This window comes from Odocoileus virginianus, chromosome 33, assembly GCF_023699985.2.
Source record: "Odocoileus virginianus isolate 20LAN1187 ecotype Illinois chromosome 33, Ovbor_1.2, whole genome shotgun sequence".
Classification (NCBI taxonomy): Eukaryota; Metazoa; Chordata; class Mammalia; order Artiodactyla; family Cervidae; genus Odocoileus; species Odocoileus virginianus.
In genome coordinates, this window is record NC_069706.1 from 16,805,157 (window position 1) to 16,825,457 (window position 20,301).

Here is a 20,301-nt window from a genome sequence, read left to right on the forward strand (position 1 = left end):
CCAGAACTTTGAGGACCCCTCTGTGGTGTGGATAAGACCACTCACCCCATCCCAGCCCTACAAGACATGACAGAGAGATGACTCCTGTTCCCCCACTTCTCTGTGTGGGGAAAGGGGGGTGTGGAGAAGCAAGCAAGATGGGTTGTGGAATAGCACTTCCTTCTGGGCAAAGCTGCAGGCCCTGATCTTTGGGGATCGTGGAACTTTCAGATATTCTCACACTTCCCTGCGAGTCTCCTGCCCGGCCAAAGCTATTTTCTCCCAGGCAGGCCACATATCTTTGGGTAGGCCTCTCTGCAAAGACCTTATATTAATTTTAACAAAAAATGCAGGAGAGGAAGCACGAAAACTGAAAACGTTCCCCGTTTCATTGGCAGACGTATTCTCAGAGCCTAGAACAGCGCTTGGCACTGCGTAGGCCATGTTTATTTTATTTTGTTTTGTAGGCCATCTTTAAATGTTTGTGAGACATCCCTCTCCTCGGTGGTCCCCCAGGCTGGGGAACTGAAAGTGGGTGGGCACTGCCACCTGGTGGTTTGTAGTGGAACTGACACCAAGATGCTTTTCTTTCCCTCTGTGCCTGCAAGCTAAGTCCCTTCAGTCCTGTCTCTTGCCCACCCCGTGGACTTCAGCCCACCAGGCTCCTCTGTCTTGGGATTCTCCAGGCGAGAACACTCGAGTGGGCTGCCATGCCCTCCTCCAGGGAATCTTCCCGACCTAGGGATCCAACCCGTGTCTCTGACATCTCCTGCATTTACCATTAGCACCACCTGGGAAGCCCCTCTTTCCCTCTGTTAAAGGTGGGGAAACTCAGCTTTGTAAGTTTTAATTTCCTCATATGCAAAATGGAGGATAATTTTAGCAATGCATGCCTATTGGTGGTGTTGTGAAGACTAAACACATATTACAGGGAATTCCATGGTGGCCCAGTGTTTAGGACTTGGCATGACCACTGTCAAAGGCCCAGGTTCCATCACTAGTCAGGGAACTAAAACCCCACAAGGCTTGCCCAGTGGCCAAGAAAAAAACAACACCACACATAAGAAAAAAGGGCTTCACATTGAGCCCGGCCTGGAAAGCTATGTGAGTTGGTTAATATTACAATTACGGTTATATTCCCCTTCCTGGCTCATTTTGCAGAGAGATCTGACTGTGATGATCAATTTAGCTTTGAGTGATGATACTGTGAGAAGTAAAGGGTGAAAACAAAGGCACCTGTTGAGGGGCAGGTGCATCTGCCCCAAAAGTTCAAAGGTCCCAAGGACCCATCATCACTGTGAGCCAGGAACTCTTCTAAGTGCTTTATATTCTTTAGAGTACTAATCCTCCCAGCAACTCTCTATGCCAGACACTGTTATTTACCCATGTTATAAATGGAGGCACTGAGGCCCAGGGTGTTAATTATCTCCCACAGTCATAAGTTGGTAGAGCTAGGATTCCACCTAGGTCCTTCCTCTCAACCAGTGGTTAACCTTGTGTCATTTGCTGCAAAGTCAGATATCATCCTAGACAAGCCTCATGTCTCTGGAGGGCTTCCCAGGGCTCCAGCCCCAGAGAGATCAGCTCTAGGAGGTGCTGAGAGCTACATCAGGCTCTCAGATGCTCAGTCCACTTTGAGCTAATTGCTTGCCAGGCTCTATTTCTCAACTGAAAAATGGCAAGAGCACTGCCTGTGACTTTTCTACTGACAAATGTCCTGGTGCATAATCAGGTGTTTGTGCGGCTCTTTTCTTAGTGTCTGTTTGCCTACTAGACTGTATCTCAGTGCTTTCCAATAAGAACTTTCTACAATGATGGGAGTGTTCTCTACCTGTGCTGTCTGGTATGGTAGCCACCGGTCACATGAGGCCGTTGAGCACTTTATATGTGACTGGTATGACTGTAAAACTCAACTTTCAGTTTTACATGTTCTTAATTAATTTAAATTTCAATAACCCCATGTGACCAGAAGCTCTAAGCGCAAAGAAAATAGGAACAATATCCATTGTTCATCCCTGTATCCTGTGCCCAGTACAGGGCATTGTTCATTAGATATTTGTTGGCTAAATGAATAAATTCCAGCCTTGCCTTCCCCTTGGAAGTATGTCTATTCTGCATCCAAACCCATAATGAACCTCTTTTCTCTGCTAAATAGATCATTTTCCAAAGGAAGGTGCTGCTCAGGATTCTGGAGTCACCGTGTCCACTTCTGTGGATCAACTAGCTCTAACAAAGGATCCTTCTGAGGTAGATATTGCTGTCTTGCTGTGACAGCATTGAGTCTTGGAAAGGTTGAATGACTTCTCCGAGGTCTTATGGCTGCTAAGCAAGTAGAGGCAGGATGTGAACTTAGCGATGCATGCTCTTCCCATCCACTGTACTGTCTCATGGGTGAGAATTCTGGAAACACCAGTAAGCTCCATGGAGAAGTGAATTTGAATGATGTGGATGCAGACACCAGGTGACTGCCTGAATATCAGACCTCGATGGATCACTAACACTCCCCCTGGGTGTCTGCTAACTAAGTGTGGGCTTTGTACCTGACCCTGTTGTGATTCACAGATGGACACGAGGTGGCTCCTACCTCAGGAAGCTCCAGCGAGCAGAGGAGGCAGGCTGTTTCACTAGAAGTGAGAGACAGGTGGTTAGTCCAAAGCACGTGGGAGTACCTCAAATGAATGGAGTCCTGGGAACCCTTGCTTGGGGGCTCAGCTTCCCCAGAGACTTCAGAACTTGACTTTCCCTCCAGAGTGGGAATGAGGGGCTTTGAGGCCACTGGCATGTCTGGACGCATTTTTTGGAGTGATCCATTCAGGAGTAAGGAGTGTGGGATACGTCACTCTGCGGGTTTGTGCCTGTGACAGACATCACTAATCGATCATCACGCTCGTTCTTATCTCAGTGTGACTTATACTGCTCATTATGTGCTAGAAGAGTCGGTCACTCTTGCAAAGTGCTCCTCAGTTATTTCTGGTGTCCCTATCAGGGCGCCTCACAGGTGTCCACAAGCCAGGATATCAGCTGCCATCACCATGTGGCAACCACCTGCTCTTTCTTTCCTGCACTGGCTCCCATAGGCCCTTGTCTGTGGTCCACAAATTACTTGGAACAGTCTCATCATGGCCCCTGTGGTTCCCTGTGAGGTCAACATGGGGACATTCTCCAAATGCCCCTAAAGCTATCAGTTAGGCAGTATTCAAGTGTCAATACAGAATAAATAATGGCCTGAACAATAGAGATTCTTGTTATCACACAGCAGAAAATTAGGATGAGTGATCTCTCAGCTGGTTCAGAGCTCAACAATGTCAACAATGCCCCAGGCTCTTCCCAGTCTTCCGTTCTGCTATACTCAGGTTGGCACCTCATGGTCACAAGACGGTTGCCACAGCCCCTTCGAGTCTCCACTTGATAGTCTCCAAGTGTAGGAAAGAGGTGGTCATGAGAGAGCTCTCCTTATGAGCCTCCTGTTAACCAGGAAAGAAATCTTTCCTAAAACTGCCACTCTCCCCTTCTCCCAACTATAGACTTGGCCCTTACATTTCATTGGCCAGAAGTGGCCTAAGCTAGGTGGGAGGAGACATTAGAACTCCGAGTTTCAGAGCAGGAGCTCCTAAATCAGAAACGCTGGGCACTGAATATCCAGATCACTGTGCAACCTTGGAAAAATCACGTACAGTCTCTGTGTCTGGGTTGGTTTCTGATCATAACAGGCCCTGCTGATTGGAGCTGAATGAGCAGTAACTGATCTGATGCCTGTCAAGGGCTTTGTATCATTGCCTTGTCAGAGCTGGTGCCCAGTGAACTTTCCCAGATTGGGAGGAGACATGAAAATATGCCTGTTTTCTCTGCTTTCTTCCTCTCCTCAGTACACCAACTGGTTCCCAAAATTAATTCCAGGGAACGTCTCAGGGGGTCTGCCAGATCAAAACTGTATTCATAATAGGCAGTCAGTTAGCAGCTCAGTCATGTCCAACTCTTTGTGACCCCATGGACTGCAGCACGCTAGGCTTCCCTGTCCTTCACCAACTCCCGGAGCTTCATAATAGTGCTAAGATCTTATTTGTCCTTTTCATTGTCACTCTCTCACAAGTGTATAGCAGAATTTCCTAGTATCTTCAAGACATGTGATATTGCAATAGGCTGAATGCAGTGGCAGATGTGGCATTCAGCTGCCTTCTATTAAGTCAGATCTAACAGATTTTCAAAAATATAATATCACTATGCTTTTTCCTAGTGCTTTTTGTTTGGGGAAATATAGAAGTACTTTTTTTTTGGTAAGATTTTGTGTTAATATGTAATAAATTTATTAGTGTTATTTTTAGATGAATGAGTAAATATTTTAAAAAACTGCTTGGGTTTAATTTAAAATATGATAAATACTGGTAGGTAAAACCCACCTAGACAAAAACTCTTTGAAATCTTCTATCAATTTTAAGAGTGTAAAGGAGTTCTGAGAAATAAAGTTTGATAACCACTGATCAAGACACAATTATTTAGAATCCATTTCTCCCCTCTTCCGAAAAGCAAATAGTTCTTTAGTATTTTATGGAGTGGCAGGCAATGTTCTAAATTAATTACATATGTCAGTTCAGTTCAGTTCAGTTCAGTCGTTCAGTCATGTCCAACTCTTTGTGACCCCATGGACTGCAGCACACCAGGCTTCCCTGTCCGTCACCAATTCCCAGAGCTCACGCAAACTCATGTCCATTGAGTCGGTGATGCCATCCAACCATCTCATCCTCTGTCGTCCCCTTCTCCTCCTGCCTTCAATCTTTCCCAGCATCAGGGTCTTTTCCAATGACTCAGTTCTTCTCATCAGGTGGCTAAAGCATTAGAGTTTCAGCTTCAGCATCAGTCCTTCCAATGAATATTCAGGACTGATTTCCTTTAGGATGGACTGGTTGGATCTCTTTGCAGTCCAAGGGACTCTCAAGAGTCTTCTCCAACACTATAGTTCAAAAGCATCAATTCTTTGGAGCTCAACTTTCTTTATAGTCCAACTCTTCCATCCGTACTCTTATGGAAAAACCATAGCTTTGACCAGACGGACCTTTGTTGGCAAAGTAATGTCTCTGCTTTTTAATATGCCATCTAGGTTGGTCATAGCTTTTCTTCCAAGGAGCAAGTGTCTTTTGATTTCATGGCTGCAGTCACCATCTGCAATGATTTTTGAAGCCCAAGAAAATAAAGTCTGTCACTGTTTCCGTTCTTTCCCCTTCTATTTGCCATGAAGTGATGGGACTAGATGCCAGGATCTTAGTTTTTTGAATATTGAGTTTTTCACTCTCCTCTTGCGCCTTCATCAAGAGGCTCTTTAGTTCTTCTTCACTTTCTGCCATAAGGATGGTGTCATCTGCATATCTGAGGTTATTGATATTTCTCCCAGCAATCTTGATTCCAATTTGTGCTTCATCCAGCCCTGCATTTTGCATTATATACTCTGCATGTAAATTAAATAAGCAGGGTGACAATATACAGTCTGATGTACTCCTTTCCCGATTTGGAACCAGTCTGTTGTTCCATGTCCAGTTCTAACTGTTGCTTCTTAACCTGCATACAGATTTCCCAGGGGACAGCTAAGGTGGTCTGGTATTCCCATCTCTTGAAGAATTTTCCACAGTTTGTTGTGATCCACACAGTCAAAGGCTTTGGCATAGTCAATAAAGCAGAAATAGATGCTTTTCTGGAACTCTCTTGCTTTTTCAATGATCCAATGGATGTTGGCAATTTGATCTCTGGTTCCTCTGCCTTTCCTAAATCCAGCTTGAACATCTGGAATTTCTTGGTTCACGTACTGTTGAAGCCTCGCTTGGAGAATTTTGAGCACTACTTTGCTAGCATGTGAGATGAGTGCAGTTGTGTGGTAGTTTGAACATTCTTTGCCATTGCCTTTCTTTGGGATTGGAATGAAAACTGACCTTTTCCAGTCTTGTGGCCACTGCTGAGTTTTCTACATTTGCTGGCATATTGAATGCAGCACTTTAATAACATCATCTTTTAGGATTTGAAATAGCTTGACTGGAATTCCATCACCTCTACTAGCTTTGTTCATAGTGATGCTTCCTAAGGCCCACTTGACTTCACATTCCAGGATGTCTGGCTCTAGGTGAGTGATCACACCACTGTGGTTATCTGGATCATTAGATCTTTTTTGTCTAGTTCTTCTGTGTATTCTTGCCACCTCTTCTTAGTATCTTCTGCTTCTGTTAGGTCCATACCATTTCTGTTCTTTTTTGTGCCCATCTTTGCATTAAATGTTTCCTTGGTAGCTCTGATTTTCTTGAAGAGATCTCCAGTCCTTCCCATCCTATTGTTTTCCTTTATTTCTTTGCATTGATCACCGAGGAAGGCTTCCTTATCTCTCTTTGCTATTCTTTGGAACTCTGCATTCAAAAGGATATATCTTTCCTTTTCTCCTTTCCTTTCTATTCTCTTCTTTTCTCAGCTATTTGTAAGGCCTCCTCAGACAACCATTTTGTCATTTTGCATTTCTTTTTCTTGGGGATGGTCTTGATCCCTGTCTCCTGTACAATGTCACGAACCTGCATCCATAGTTCTTCAGGCACTCTGCCTATCAGATCTAATCCTTTGAATCTATTTGTCACTTGCACTGTATAATTGTAAGGGATTTGAGTTAGGTCATACCTGAGTGGTCTGGTGGTTTTCCCTACTTCCAATTTAAGTCTGAATTTTGGAATAAGGATTTCATAATCTGAGTCGCAGTCAGCTACCAGTCTTGTTTTGGCTGACTGTATAGAGCTTCTCCATCTTTGGCTGCAAAGAATATAATGAATCTAATTTTGGTATTGACCATCTGGTGATGTCCATGTGTAGAGTTGTCTCTTGTGTTGTTGGAAGAGGGTGTTTGCTATGACCAGTGAGTTCTTTTGGCAAAACTCTGTTAGCCTTTTCCCTACTTCATTTTGTACTCAAAGGCCAAACTTGTCTGTTACTTCAGGTATCTCTTAACTTCCTACTTTTGCATCCAATCACATATGATGAAGAGAACATTTTTTTTTTTGGTGTTAGTTCTGGAAGGTCTTGTAGGTCTTCATAGAACCATTCAACTTCAGCTTTTTTTGGCATTAGTGGTTGGGGCATAGACTTGGATTACTGTGATATTGAGTGGTTTTGCCTTGGAAATGAACAGAGATCATTTGGTCACTTTTGAGATTGCATCCAAGTACTGCATTTTGGACTCTTTTGTTGACTATGATGGCTACTCCATTCCTTCTAATGGATTCTTGCCCACAGTAGTAGATATAATGGTCATTTGAATTAAATTCTCCCATTCTGCTCCATTTTAGTTCACTGATTCCTAGAATGTTGATGTTCACTCTTGCCATATCCTCTTTGACCACTTCCAATTTACCTTGATTCATGGACCTAACATTCCAGGTTCCTATGCAATATTGTTCTTGACAGCATCAGACTTTACTTCCATCACCAGTTACATCCACAACTGGGTGCTGTTTTTACTTTGGGTCCATCTCTTCATTCTTTCTGGAGTTATTTCTCCACTTTTCTCCAGTAGCATATCGGGCACCTACCGTCCTGGGGAGTTCATCTTTCAGTGTCATGTTTTTGCCTCATACTGTTTATGGGGTTCTCAAGGATAGAATACTGAAGTATTTGCCGTTCCATTCCCCAGTGGACCACGTTTTGTTAGAACTCTCCTTTGTGACCTGTCTGTCTTGGGTGTCTGTCTACATGGCATGGCTCATAGTTTCATTGAGTTAGACAAGGCTGTGGTCCATGTGATCAGTTTGATTAGTTTTCTGTGTTTGTGGTTTTCATTCTGTCTGCCCTCTGACAGGTAAGGATAAGAGGCTTATGGAAGCTTCCTGATGGGAGAAATGACTGTGGGGGGAACTGTGTCTTGTTCTGATGGGCAGGGTCATGCTCAGTAAATCCTGAATCCAATTTTCTGTTGATGAACCGGGTTGTGCTCCTTCCCTGTTGTTTGATGTGAGACCAAACTATGATGGGGTGATGAAGATAATGGTGACCTTCTTCAAAAGGACTTGAAGTATTCAGTGCCCCTGATGCTGCAGCAGGCCACTGTCAACCCATGCCTCCACTGTAGACTCCTGGACACTCACAGGCAGGTCTGGGTCAGTCTCTTGTGGGGTCACTGCTCCTTTCTCCTAGGTCCTGGTGGGCACAGGTTTTGTTTGTGCCCTCCAAGAGTCTGTTTCCACAGTCCTGCATAAGTTCTGTAATCAAACTCTTGGAGATCACAAATCACATGCACACATACATGTGTGTGCGCAGTTTCCTCAGGTCAAACCACTCAATCCTAAAGGAAATCAGTCCTGAATATTCACTGGAAGGGCTGATGCTGAAGATCCAATACTTTGGCCACCTGATACAAGGAATTGACTCACTGGAAAAACCCTGATGCTGGGAAAGACTGAAGGCAGGAGGAGAAGGGGACGATGGAAGATGAGATGGTTGGATGGCATCACCGACCTGATGGACGTGAGTTTGAGCAAGCTCCGGGAATTGGTGATGGATAGGGAAGCCTGGCATGCTGCAGTCCATGGGGTTTCAAAGAGTCAGACACGACCGAGAGACTGAACTGAACTAAACTGATATAGTTGCATACACGCACATACATACAGTTTTCTGATCTTGTGGACATCTTATGAGGCAAACTATATCCACATTTAACTTTGTCAAAAAGTTTTCCCAGCTTTTTTGAGGTATAATTGGCAAAGAAAATTGCATTTGAGGCATATAACATGATGGCTTGATATATGTATCCATTGTGAAATGATTACCATAATGAAGCAAATTAGCACTCTATCACCTTACATATCACCTTGCAGTTATCATTTCTTCTTGAAGGTGTGTGGTAAAATCACTTGAGATCTACTCTCTTAGTAAAATCATTAACCACATCGCTCTCCTCATTTTACAGAGGCGGGAGTTGAGGCACAGAAAGCCAGCCTGAGTCTCCTGACAGCAGGCCATGGGCCAGGGCTTCCCCTGCAGAACCGGCCCCTCTGGAGCTCCTGCCTCCCAGGGAGCCTCGTCCAGCCCCTGCTGGGGTGAGGAGTGGCCTCTCCCTCCCTCTCACCCGCTCCCTCTCTCCACATCCCTCTTGAGGGCTTGGCCCAGCCAACTGTGAAGGATTGTACCTGACAGGCGAGGCCGAGGTGGGAGCTGCGAGGTGGGGATGGGAGCCCGAGGTGACTTGGTTACATAAGAGCCCCTGGGACAGGGGATAGTTACATAAGGGGGAGGCAGACAGGGACGAAAGTGAGTTAGGGCAGAGGAACACGCCGGGAGCAGAGGGAGAAGAAAGAGGACAGAGGAGAGGAGACGTGTCCATCACTGGCTGGGCAGCTGCCTTGCAACGGGGACACCAGAAACAGCCCAGGGTGGACCCTCCTCTGGCCCATCCCTTTCCCAGTTCTCCTGCCTGGGGAGACCCCAACTTCTCCTGTCTGGGCCCCATTGGGGGCCAGATGATTCCAAAACCCCCCCAATAACTTTTGACAAAACATCTTTATTACTTAACTAACCAGAGCCATGTTCTGTTGCTTGAGCCCTTTCCTTTCCAAATACCAGAATCCAAGGGGGTCTAGAAACTTCTAGGCACCTGGTAATTACTCAATATGCATGTTAAGTGAATACGTGAACAATGGCTACTTAATACATTCTCTTGTAATAGTTTTACTGTCATGTTTTTCCTACCTGCAGGTCACCTTGGTGGGCAAGTAGCCCTCTGGGTTATTCTCACCTATCTCTTCTCTGCCACCAAGAGGACCGTGGTCCTGCTCCGACAGGCATTTCGTTCGTGGACAGACATGACCCAGGTACTGCGCTGGGAGCCAAGGAGGCAGATGAGAATAGGATGCTAGGGCTGTTGACCCAGTATTTCCAACTCGCTGCATTCTGCATGCATGGTGGGATTTGCACATCAGTCTCTTTGTGGGTGTGTGTGGGGGTCCTGATCATTCCTGGCCAGTGAGTTTGTAGTGGGAATGACTGGTGTCACTTCCAGGAAAAAGATTCCATGGCTGTCATGAGGCCCTCCTGGGCTTTCTTCCCTTTAACACAACAAAATTGTGGCTTCCCTGCCAGCCTTGAGACCTCTGGGGTGCCTGGGTGACCACGGTGAGCAGACACCCATCAGGTACATATGCATGAACAAGAAATAAACTTCACTCTTTCATGCAACTGAATGTCAAACATTGTGTGTTTCTGCAAACAGCCTGGCCTCACCTGACTGATTAAATGTGCTGGTCTTCCAGGAGTTTACAGTCTGGTAGGCAAAGTGGACACATATGCTGCATCTCTGTCTGTTCCCCCAGATCCACTTTCCACACCTGTTTTGTTCCAGGAGGCTGCGTTGTGTAGATTCCTCAATGGGCTCCCTGCCGTCTGACTTCTGATTGGGTTTGTTCAAGTGGGAACCCTGGCAGAACATTGGACAGAGATTGGCAACAAAGGCCAGGGTATTTATCCCAGTGCTTTGGGCTGGTGATGGCCCTCAACCGAAAGGCACTCTTCTTTGTGAGGCAACCATTTCCATGCAAGTCCTTTGGATTCTGGTAACCACTCTTTCCCCATGACCACTAACCCTGGGCGACATACTGTCCCCATAGGGAGCCCCGGCACCTACACTTATGTAACAGTCCCTTTGTGAACAAACATTTGTAGTGGATTAGCAACCTTGAGGGCATTGTATTCAGGCAGGGAGGTAAATCGGATGGAGAAAGACAAATACTGCATGATGTCACTTATATGTGGAATTGAAAAAAGGCAAATTTGTGAGAGCAGAATCAATTGGTAGTTACAGGGGCTGGCAGCTGGAGGGATAGAAAAGGTGATGTTTAAGGGCACAGACTTGCAGTGAGTAGTAATCAAGTCCTATGGGTCTAATGCACAGGACTATGACACTATGTACGTGCATGTGTGTGTGTACTAAGATGCTTTAGTTGTGCCCAACTCTTTGGGACCCCATGGACTGTAGCCCACGAGGCTCCTCTGTCTATGGGATTCTCCAGCAAGAATATTGGAGTGGGTTGCCATGCCCTCTTCCAGGGGATCTTCCCCACCCAGGGATCAAACCCAGGTCTCTTACATCTCCTGCAATGGCAGGCAGGTTCTTTACCACTAGCGCCACCTGGGAAGCCTGTGTGACTCCATAGATGACTAAATTGTGTCCTCATCATTAAACTTGCTGAGAGACTAGAATTTAATTATTCCAACAACTAAAAGGAAATGATAATTATGTGATGTGATAGAGGTACTAATTATCTCTGCAGTGGCAATCATGTTGCTAAATACAAATGTATCAAATTAATACCTTGTACACCTTAAATATACACAATGCTATATGTCACATGTATTTATTTTTAAAAATTATTTATTTACCAATTTTTGTTGTACTGGGTCTTTATTGCTTTGTGTGGGCTTTCTCTGGCTACAGTGAGTGGGGGCTACTCTTAGGTTTGGAGCCCTGGCTCTAGGGTGAGTGGGCTTCAGTAGTTGTGGCATAGGGGCGTAGTTGCTCCTTAGCATGTGGAATCTTCCCAGACCAGGAATCAAACTCGTGTCCCTTGTATTGGCAGGCAGATTCTTAACTACTATACCACCAGGGAAGTCAATATCAAATGTATTTAATTTAAAAAAAAATAGGTAAGCTGTAAATTCTGGTTATTCCTTCTGTCAGGATGTGGAGTCTATTTCCCTTCTCCTTGAATCAGGTCTGGCCTTGTGAATCCCGCTGCCCAGTGGAATGTGTAATAGTGATGATGTGTATTGTTCAAGGTGGGATCAGTAGAGACCTGCAGCTTTTGCTTCTACATGCTTGGGAACATTTTTCTTAGAACCTAGCTTCCAGGCCATGAGAACCCAAGTTGCATGGAGAAGCCACAGTTTGGAGAGCTGCAGGACTCTGATCGGCAGTACCAGTTGAGCTTGCAGCCACCAGCCGTGTGAGCCAGCCACCTGGATATCTGGCCTGAGCACTCAGATGATCGCAGCTCCAGGTGACAACGTGCGTAACAGAAGAATTGCCAGCTGAGCCCAGTCAACCCCTAGAATCAAAAGAGATACTAAAACTTTATTGTTAAGTCACTAAGTTTTGGGGTCCTTTGCTATTTGGCAGTATTAACTCAAACAATATTTTCTGTTAATACATTGTCCTGTTTCGAGAGTATCATCTCTTCTGTTGGGACTGACTCTTTTGTCGTTGTTTTTTGGTTGCTCAGTCGGAGGCTAACTACTTTACAATATTGTAGTGGTTTTTGCCATACATTGACATGAATCAGCCACGGATTTACATGTATTCCCCACATGTCCGACTTTTTGTGACCCCTTGGACTGCAGCACACCAGGCTTCCCTGTCCTTCACTATCTCCTAGCGTTTGTACAAACTCATGTCCATTGAGTCAGTGATGCCATCCAACCTTCTCATCCTCTCTCATCGTATTCTCCTCATGCTTTCAATCCTTCCCAGCATCAGGGTCTTTTCCAACGAGTCAGCTCTTCGAATCAGGTGACCAAAGTATTGGAGCTTCAGCTTCAGCATCAGTGCTTCCAATGAATACTCAGGACTGATTTCCTTTAGGATTGACTGGTTTCATCTCCTTGCAGTCCGAGGGACTCTCAAGAATCCTCTCTAGCACCACAGTTCAGAAACGTCAGTTCTTCAGTGTTCAGTGTTTATGGCCCAACTCTCACATCAGTATGTGGCTATGGGAAAAGCCACAGCTTTGACTATGTGGGCCTTTGTTGACAAATAATGCCTCTGTTTTTTTAATATGGCTGTCCAGGTTTGTCATAGCTTTTATTCCAAGGAGCGAGTAACTTTTAATTTCATGGCTGCAGTCCATGGGGTTGCAAAGAGTCAGACATGACTGAGTGACTGAACTGGACTGAATTGGTAACAAACTAGATAAAAGTAAAACAACATCATATAGTACAGTTGTTTTTAAACAAGGCTGCTCATTAGAAGCATATCTGGAGCTTTTAGGTAAAAAAAAGCAAGAGCTGAACATTCGTACTTTTCAAAAAATTCCAAAATAATTCTGATATTTATCTGGATTTTAAGAGGTGATTACAGGTTTCTCTATCAAATGGTAGTTTTGGTGATATAGAGTTCTACTATTTTTCTGTTGACTAATCATTATACAATGGTATTAAGTGAATAATAGTTACATAATCACAATGGTAAAAGATATTTATAAGGTTTCACAATCAATAGTCAGGCAAAAATAAAACATAATTGCAATTGTAAGCCATAATGGGAACATGATTAACCTAACAATACAAAATGATTACATACAATTCTGGGGGGTCAAGCAGAGTGATATGTAAGAGGAAGTGCATACATGTTCACATGTTTACAACAAGCATACATGTTTTCATCCACCCAGCCAGCCTATGTCTTTTGGTTGGTGCATTTAAACCATTTACATTTAAGGTAATTATCAATATGTATGATCATATTACCATTTTCTTAATTGTTTTCATTTTATTTTCTGTAGGTCTTTTCCTTCTCCTGTGTTTCCTGCCTGGAGAAGTTCCTTTAGTGTTTGTTGTAAAGCTGGTCTGGTGGTGCTGAATTCTCTTAGCTTTGCTTTTGACTTCTCCATCAAATCTGAGTGAGAGTCTTGCTGGGTTAAGTATTCTTGGTTGTAGGTTTCCCCCTTTCATTACTTTAAATATATTGTGCCATTCCCTGCTGGCTTGTAGAATTTCTGTTGAGAAATCAGCTGATAGCCTGATGGGAACTCCCTTGTATGCTATTTGTTGTTTCTCCCCTGTTGCTTTTAACATTTTTTCTTTGTCTTTAATTTTTGTCATTTGATTACTATGTGTCTAGGTGTGTTCTTCCTTTGCTTTATCCTTCCTGGGATTCTCTATCCTTCCTGGGATTCTCTGTGCTTCCTGGACTTTGCTGACTATTTCCTTTCCTAGGTTAGGGAAGTTTTCAGCTATTATCTCTTCAAATATTTTCTCAGGGCCTTTCTCTCTCTCTTCTCCTTTTGGGACTTCTATAATGTGAATGTTGGTGCGTTTGATGTTGTCCCAGAGGTCTCTTAGGCTGTCTTCATTTCTTTTAATTATTTTTTCCATATTCTGTTCTGCAGCAGTGATTTCCACCATTCTGTCCTCCAGGTCATTTATCCCTTCATCTGCCTCAGTTATTCTGCTATTGGTTCCTTCTAGTGTATTATCCATCTTTGTTTGTTTGTTCTTCAATTTTTGGTAAACATTTCTTGCATCTTCTCCATTGTTTTCCTGAGATCCTGGGTCTTCTTCACTATCATTGTTCTGAATTCTTTTTCTGGAAGCTGCTTATCTTCAGTTCATTTAGTAGTTTTTCTGGGGTTTTATCTTGTCCCTTTATCTGTGACAACTTTATCTGTGACAACTGTGTGTAAACTTTCGGCTTTTTCAACCTGATTAACTTTTGTAAATTCAAATTTGGAAAACTCAGCAGTGGCCACAAGACTGGAAAAGGTCAGTTTTCATTCCAATCCCAAAGAAAGGCAATCCCGAAGACTGCTCAAACTACTGCACAATTGCACTCATCTCACACGCTACTAAAGTAATGCTCAAAATTCTCCAAGCCAGGCTTCAGCAATACGTGAACCATGAACTTCCAGATGTTCAAGCTGGTTTTAGAAAAGGCAGAGGAACCAGAGATCAAGTTGCCAACATCCACTGGATCATGGAAAAAGCAAGAGAGTTCCAGAAAAGCATCTATTTCTGCTTTATTGACTATGCCAAAGCCTTTGACTGTGTGGATCAAAATAAACTGTGGAAAATTCTTCAAGAGATGGGAATACCAGACCACCTGACCTGCCTCTTGAGAAACCTATATGCAGGTCAGGAAGCAACAGTCAGAACTGGACATGGAACAACAGACTGGTTCCAAATAGGAAAAGCAGTACGTCAAGGCTGTATATTGTCACCCTGTTTATTTAACTTATATGCAGAATACATCATGAGAAACGCTGGGCTGGAAGAAGCACAAGCTGGAATCAAGACTGCCAGGAGAAATATCAATAACCTCAGGTATGCAGACACCACCCTTATGGCAGAAAGTGAAGAGGAACTAAAAAGCCTCTTGATGAAAGAAAGAGGAGAGTGAAAAAGTTGGCTTAAAGCTCAACATTTAGAAAACTATGATCATGGCATCTGGTCCCATCACTTCATGGGAAATAGATGGGGAAACAGTGGAAACAGTGTCAGACTTTATTTTTTTGTGCTCACTGCAGATGGTGATTGCAGCCATGAAATTAAAAGATGCTTACTCCTTGGAAGGAAAGTTATGACCAACCTAGGCAGGCATATTAAAAAGCAGAGACATTACTTTGCCAACAAAGGTCTGTCTCGTCAAGGCTATGCTTTTTCCAGTGGTCATGTATGGATGTGAGAATTGGACTGTGAAGAAAGCTGAGTGCTGAAAAATTGATGCTTTTGAACTGTGGTGCTGGATAAGACTCTTGAGAGTCCCTTGGACTGCAAGGAGATCCAGCCAGTCCATCCTGAAGGAGATCAGTCCTGGGTGTTCACTGGAAGGACTGATGCTGAAGCTGAAACTCCAGTACTTTGGCCACCTCATGCGAAGAGTTGACTCACTGGAAAAGACCCTAATGCTGGCAAGGATTGGGGGCAGGAGGAGAAGGGGGCGACAGAGGATGAGATGGCTGGATGGCATCACTGACTCAATGGACATGAGTTTGAGTAAACTCCGGGAGTTGGTGATGGACAGGGAGGCCTGGTGTGCTGTGATTCATGGGGTCGCAAAGAGTCAGACACGACTGAGCGACCGAACTGAACTGAACTGAACTGAACTTTTGTAATGTGACTTTTTTTTAGCCTCTGTGGGACTATGTCTTCTTGCTTCTTCTGTCTGCTCTGTGATGGAGGAGGCTAAGAGACTTGTATAAACTTCTTGATGGGAAAAACTGGGTCTTGGTCTGGTGGGTAGGGCCTTGATCAATAAAAACTTAATCCAGTTATCTGCTTATGAATGTGGTTGCACTTCCTCCCTGGTAGTTGTTTGGCCTGAGGTGACCCAGCTCTGGAGTCTATGGTAGGGTTAATAGTAGGATTATGGTAGGGTTGTGGTAGGGTTAGTTTTCAAGAGGGCTCACATCAAGGGGGACCTTCCCAGACTGCTATGCCAGTGCCCCTGTCCCGATGGTGAGCCCCTGCTGATCTATGCTTCCACAGCAGGCTCTTCAACACTAGCAGGTAGGCTTTATTCAGTCTCCTTTGAGGTCACTTCCCATTACCTCTTGGTCATTGCATGCAAGATTTTGTTCTTACCCTCCAAGACTGGAGTCTCTGTTTCCCCTAGTCTGTAGAAGTCCTGTAATCAAATCCGACTGGCCTTCAAGGCCAGATTCCCTGGGGGCTCCCAGTCCCTTTGTCAGATCCTCAGGCTGGGAAGCCTGATGTGGAGTTCAGAACCTTCACAACAGTGGGAGAACTTATTTGGTATTATTTTTCTCCAGTTTGTGGGTCACCCACCTGGCAGGTGTGGGATCTGATTTGATCGTGATTATGCCCCTCCTATAATCTCACTGTGGCTTTTTCTTTGTCTTTGGATGTTGAGTATCTATTTTAGTGGGTTTCAGCCTCCTCCTGTCGATTGTTGTTCAATAGATAGTTGCAATTTTGGTCCTCTCAAAGGAAGAGATGAGCACACGTTCTACTTTGCCATCTGGAAGCAGAAGCTTGTAAATATTTCTTATCATTGTGCAATCAGATTATTTCTAGATTCCCACTGCTCATCAACAGTCCTCCAGGAAATGTACTTATTTGCATTTTTCAAAAAATTATTTCCTTAACCTTGATTTTCTTTGGCTGTACCTCACAGCATATGGTATCTTTGGTTCCCTGACCAGGGACCAAACCTGCACCCCCTGCAGTGGAAACCTGGAGTCTTAACCATTGGATGGCCAGGGAAGTCTCTAAGCTTGATTTTTAAAAGCAGATTTTTTTATATTGATATGTATGAAGACTTGTTGGCAACCCACTCCAGTGTTCTTGCCTGGAGAATCCTGTGGACGGAGGAGACTGGTAGGCTATAGTCCATATGGTCGCAAAGAGTTGAATGTGACTGAAGCAACTTAGCGTGCATGCATGAAGATTTGTAAGATCCAGAAAGTTTGTAATAGTATACATATACGCTAAAATAAGGTTGTTTTAAAAATTTATTTCTTGTTGGATAACATGTTCAAGTGGTTAACAAACAGCAATGCAAATGTAACCCAGTCCAAGCTTGCTCTGCTTGCCACAAGATAGGCCAGTAAATCCAGAAGACCAGGTATTGAGGCAAGGAATACAACTTTATTCAGAAAGCCGGCTGACCAAGAAGCTGGCAGACTAACATCTCAAAATAACCACCTTGTTGGAGCCTGAATGCCAGGTTCTTTTATGGATCAGAAATGGAGGGAGGGGAAGAAACAAAGGAAAAAGACCATTTAATTCTTGCAATGATCTCCTAGAATGGCAAGTCTCAGGCAGGGGGATGTGTTCATTTTACTTCCTTACAGTCATTTTTCAGGTGATGTGAAATGGAATATCTCCTGCCATATTAATAAACAAGGATGCCACAGCTACCTGTGATTCTGACCCCCCAAGTGCGAATTTCTGAGCCATGCTGGTAGGCAGCAGACAAGAGGGCACCATTTCCCACACAAAGAACTCAAGAATATCACAGTCCCTCACAGGTGGACAGGGTCAGAGTATCTCCCTGTGAGATAAACACAAAGCACTTTAGTTTAAGGATCAGGTGGAGGAGGGCAAGGGCTCTCTGAGGCAGGCGCTAAGGACGCCTACAATAACAAAAGTGGCAAAATAAGAGTTCAAGTCACAGAAATAGATCCAGAATGGGGTCCGAATTGACCCTTTCTGGTCACACAAAATGATACCTAGTGTAAAACCCCATCTGCAGGGGCCTGCAGGGAGCTTTCCATGGACGAGGACAGCTGTCACCTCTGGTGGGTGCAGCCAGGGGCTCAGTGAGAGGAAAGTGGCATTTCTTCCTCCTGGGTCAGTGACTCTGGCCTGGTGGGTGCCCTCCAGCCTTCATCTCAGCCCCTCTCTCCCCTCAGCCTGTCCTTCTTCCTCCAGCCATGCACCCAGGTCATCTCCCACACAGGTCACCACTGCTGTTCATATCTTCTGCAGGCTTCCAGACATTTTAAAAAATTCAAGTCCAAGGTGTGATGTTGTGATTGGTAATAAGAAATACATATTTGGTCCTCAGCTCTGTTCCTGGCACAGAGCTCCTAAAAAACCTTGGCATTTCCTGTGATGAGAGTAGAAAGAAGTCTTTGGTTATGTTAGGAACCTTGGGAGGGGGCTGGTGGTCAGGGGAACAAACCACATGATCAGAGGATAGAAACTTTCAATTCCACCTTTCTGAGGAGGGGAGAGGAGCTGTAGGCTGAATCAATCATCAGTGTCCAATGATTTAATCAACCGTGCCTCTATAATAAATCCTCCATAAAAACCCCAAAAGGATGGGTTTCAGAGAGCTTCTGGTTAGTGAACACAGGGAGATTGGAGAGAGAGTTGTCCTTCGAGAGGGCATGGAAGCTCCACACCCCTTCCTCCATACCTTGCCCTATTTATCTTCCATCTGGCCATTCCTGAGTTGTATGCTTTTGTAATAAACCCAAAATATTTCTCTGAGCTCTGTGAGCTGCTGTAGCAAATAAATCAAACACGAGGAAGCTCCAATTTCTAGTAGATCAGTCAGAAGCAAGGGGACAGCCTGGATATACTATTGGAATCTTGGCATACGGTGGGGATGGGGAGGGGGTCTGCTAGGACTGAGCCCACAGCCTGTGGGACCTGGTGCTATCTCCAGGTAGGTTGTGTCAGAATTGAGTTGAATTGTAGGACATGCGGCTGGTGTCAAAAGAATTGCTTGGAGGTGTGAGAAAAAACATCGTAATTGGTGCAGAATCACTGTAAGCAAATATGAACAGAGTCACACTTTTCACCTTATATATCCTTTCTGCATGATTGCAAGAGATGAAAACTTCTCCCGTGCATTGGAATGGTCTTCCATGAAACTGGAGTCTGACTTGTGTACTGGGTTCTATGTCAGGGCTGGGATTTTGAGGTGGGGGGTTCCTCTGATCCAGCGAGTGGCTGAAGCTGGACTTAGCTCGCCTGGCTGGTGTCGTACCTGGGGGAGCAGTGGCTGATCAGGTAGGGGCATGGGTGAAGGGAATGGGGTGAGGAAGGGTTACCCCTCATGTGTGGTGGTGGAGGGTGCGGGCAAGAGTCCTTGATGAGTTTTCTCTCTTGAGTCAGAAAACAAAACAGAAGCAAAATTCCTTCCACCTCCTGCATCACCCATAACTTCTGTTCTTGCTTAATCAATCCCACTTCCCTTGGTTGCAGGCTAAAGGAGGGGGTATTAGCATCCCCTTTGGTAGAGGGAAGAGCTCCCTGACAGCAGCCTGTGTCCCTGGGAGGCATTTTGTCCTCCCTTGGGTCTCTTGGGAGGTGTTGTTTGAAGCTCAGGGGTGAAGGCAATGCTGTCTGAGCAGACTTCTAGACTTCAGAGCCCATTGAGAAACAGTTCAATTGTATGAAAGCTGTCTTAGTCAGCTTGGGTTGCTAAAATACCACAGACTGTGTATCTTAAACAACAGACATTCATTTCTCACAGTTCTGGAGGCTGGGAAGTTTGAGATTAGGATGTCAGCAGATTGGGTTCCTGGAGAGATCTCTTCCTGGCTTGCAGATAGCCACCTGCAGACTGAGAGAAAGAGAGGGCTATGGTCTCTTCAGCTCTTTACAGGGGTACTAAGCTCCCATGAGGGGAGACCACCCTCATGAACTCATTACTTCCCCAAGGCTCCACCTCCAAACACAATCACACGGGAGGTTAGGACTTAAACGTATGAATCTGGGGGAAGGACATAAACATTTAATCCATGACAGAAGGACCACAGTCCGTAAGCAGAGGACCCTGGCTGGACCCTGTACCCTGGGGAGAGTTAGGTGTGAGAAAGCCAGGCAGCTCTACCTGGACTTGAGGGGCAGAGGTGAGTGTGTTTTCAGGCAAATACCCCTAGGTGGCAACTAGCCCCTAGGAAGTCAGAGAGGGGTGTTCTTGGGGGCACCGCCCAGGGAACAAGGAGGAAGCACCAGGCAGAGGGAGAACGGGGGCCCCAGCCTGCCTCACAGGAGCAGAGCTGTCCCATGCTGGGGCCAGGGACTGGGCCTCTGCACCCCATGTCAGCTGGCTGACTGCAGACTCTGGGTGCATCTGCCTACCTGCTTCCTGAAGGGAAGAGGCTGCGGGGGAGACTCAGCTTC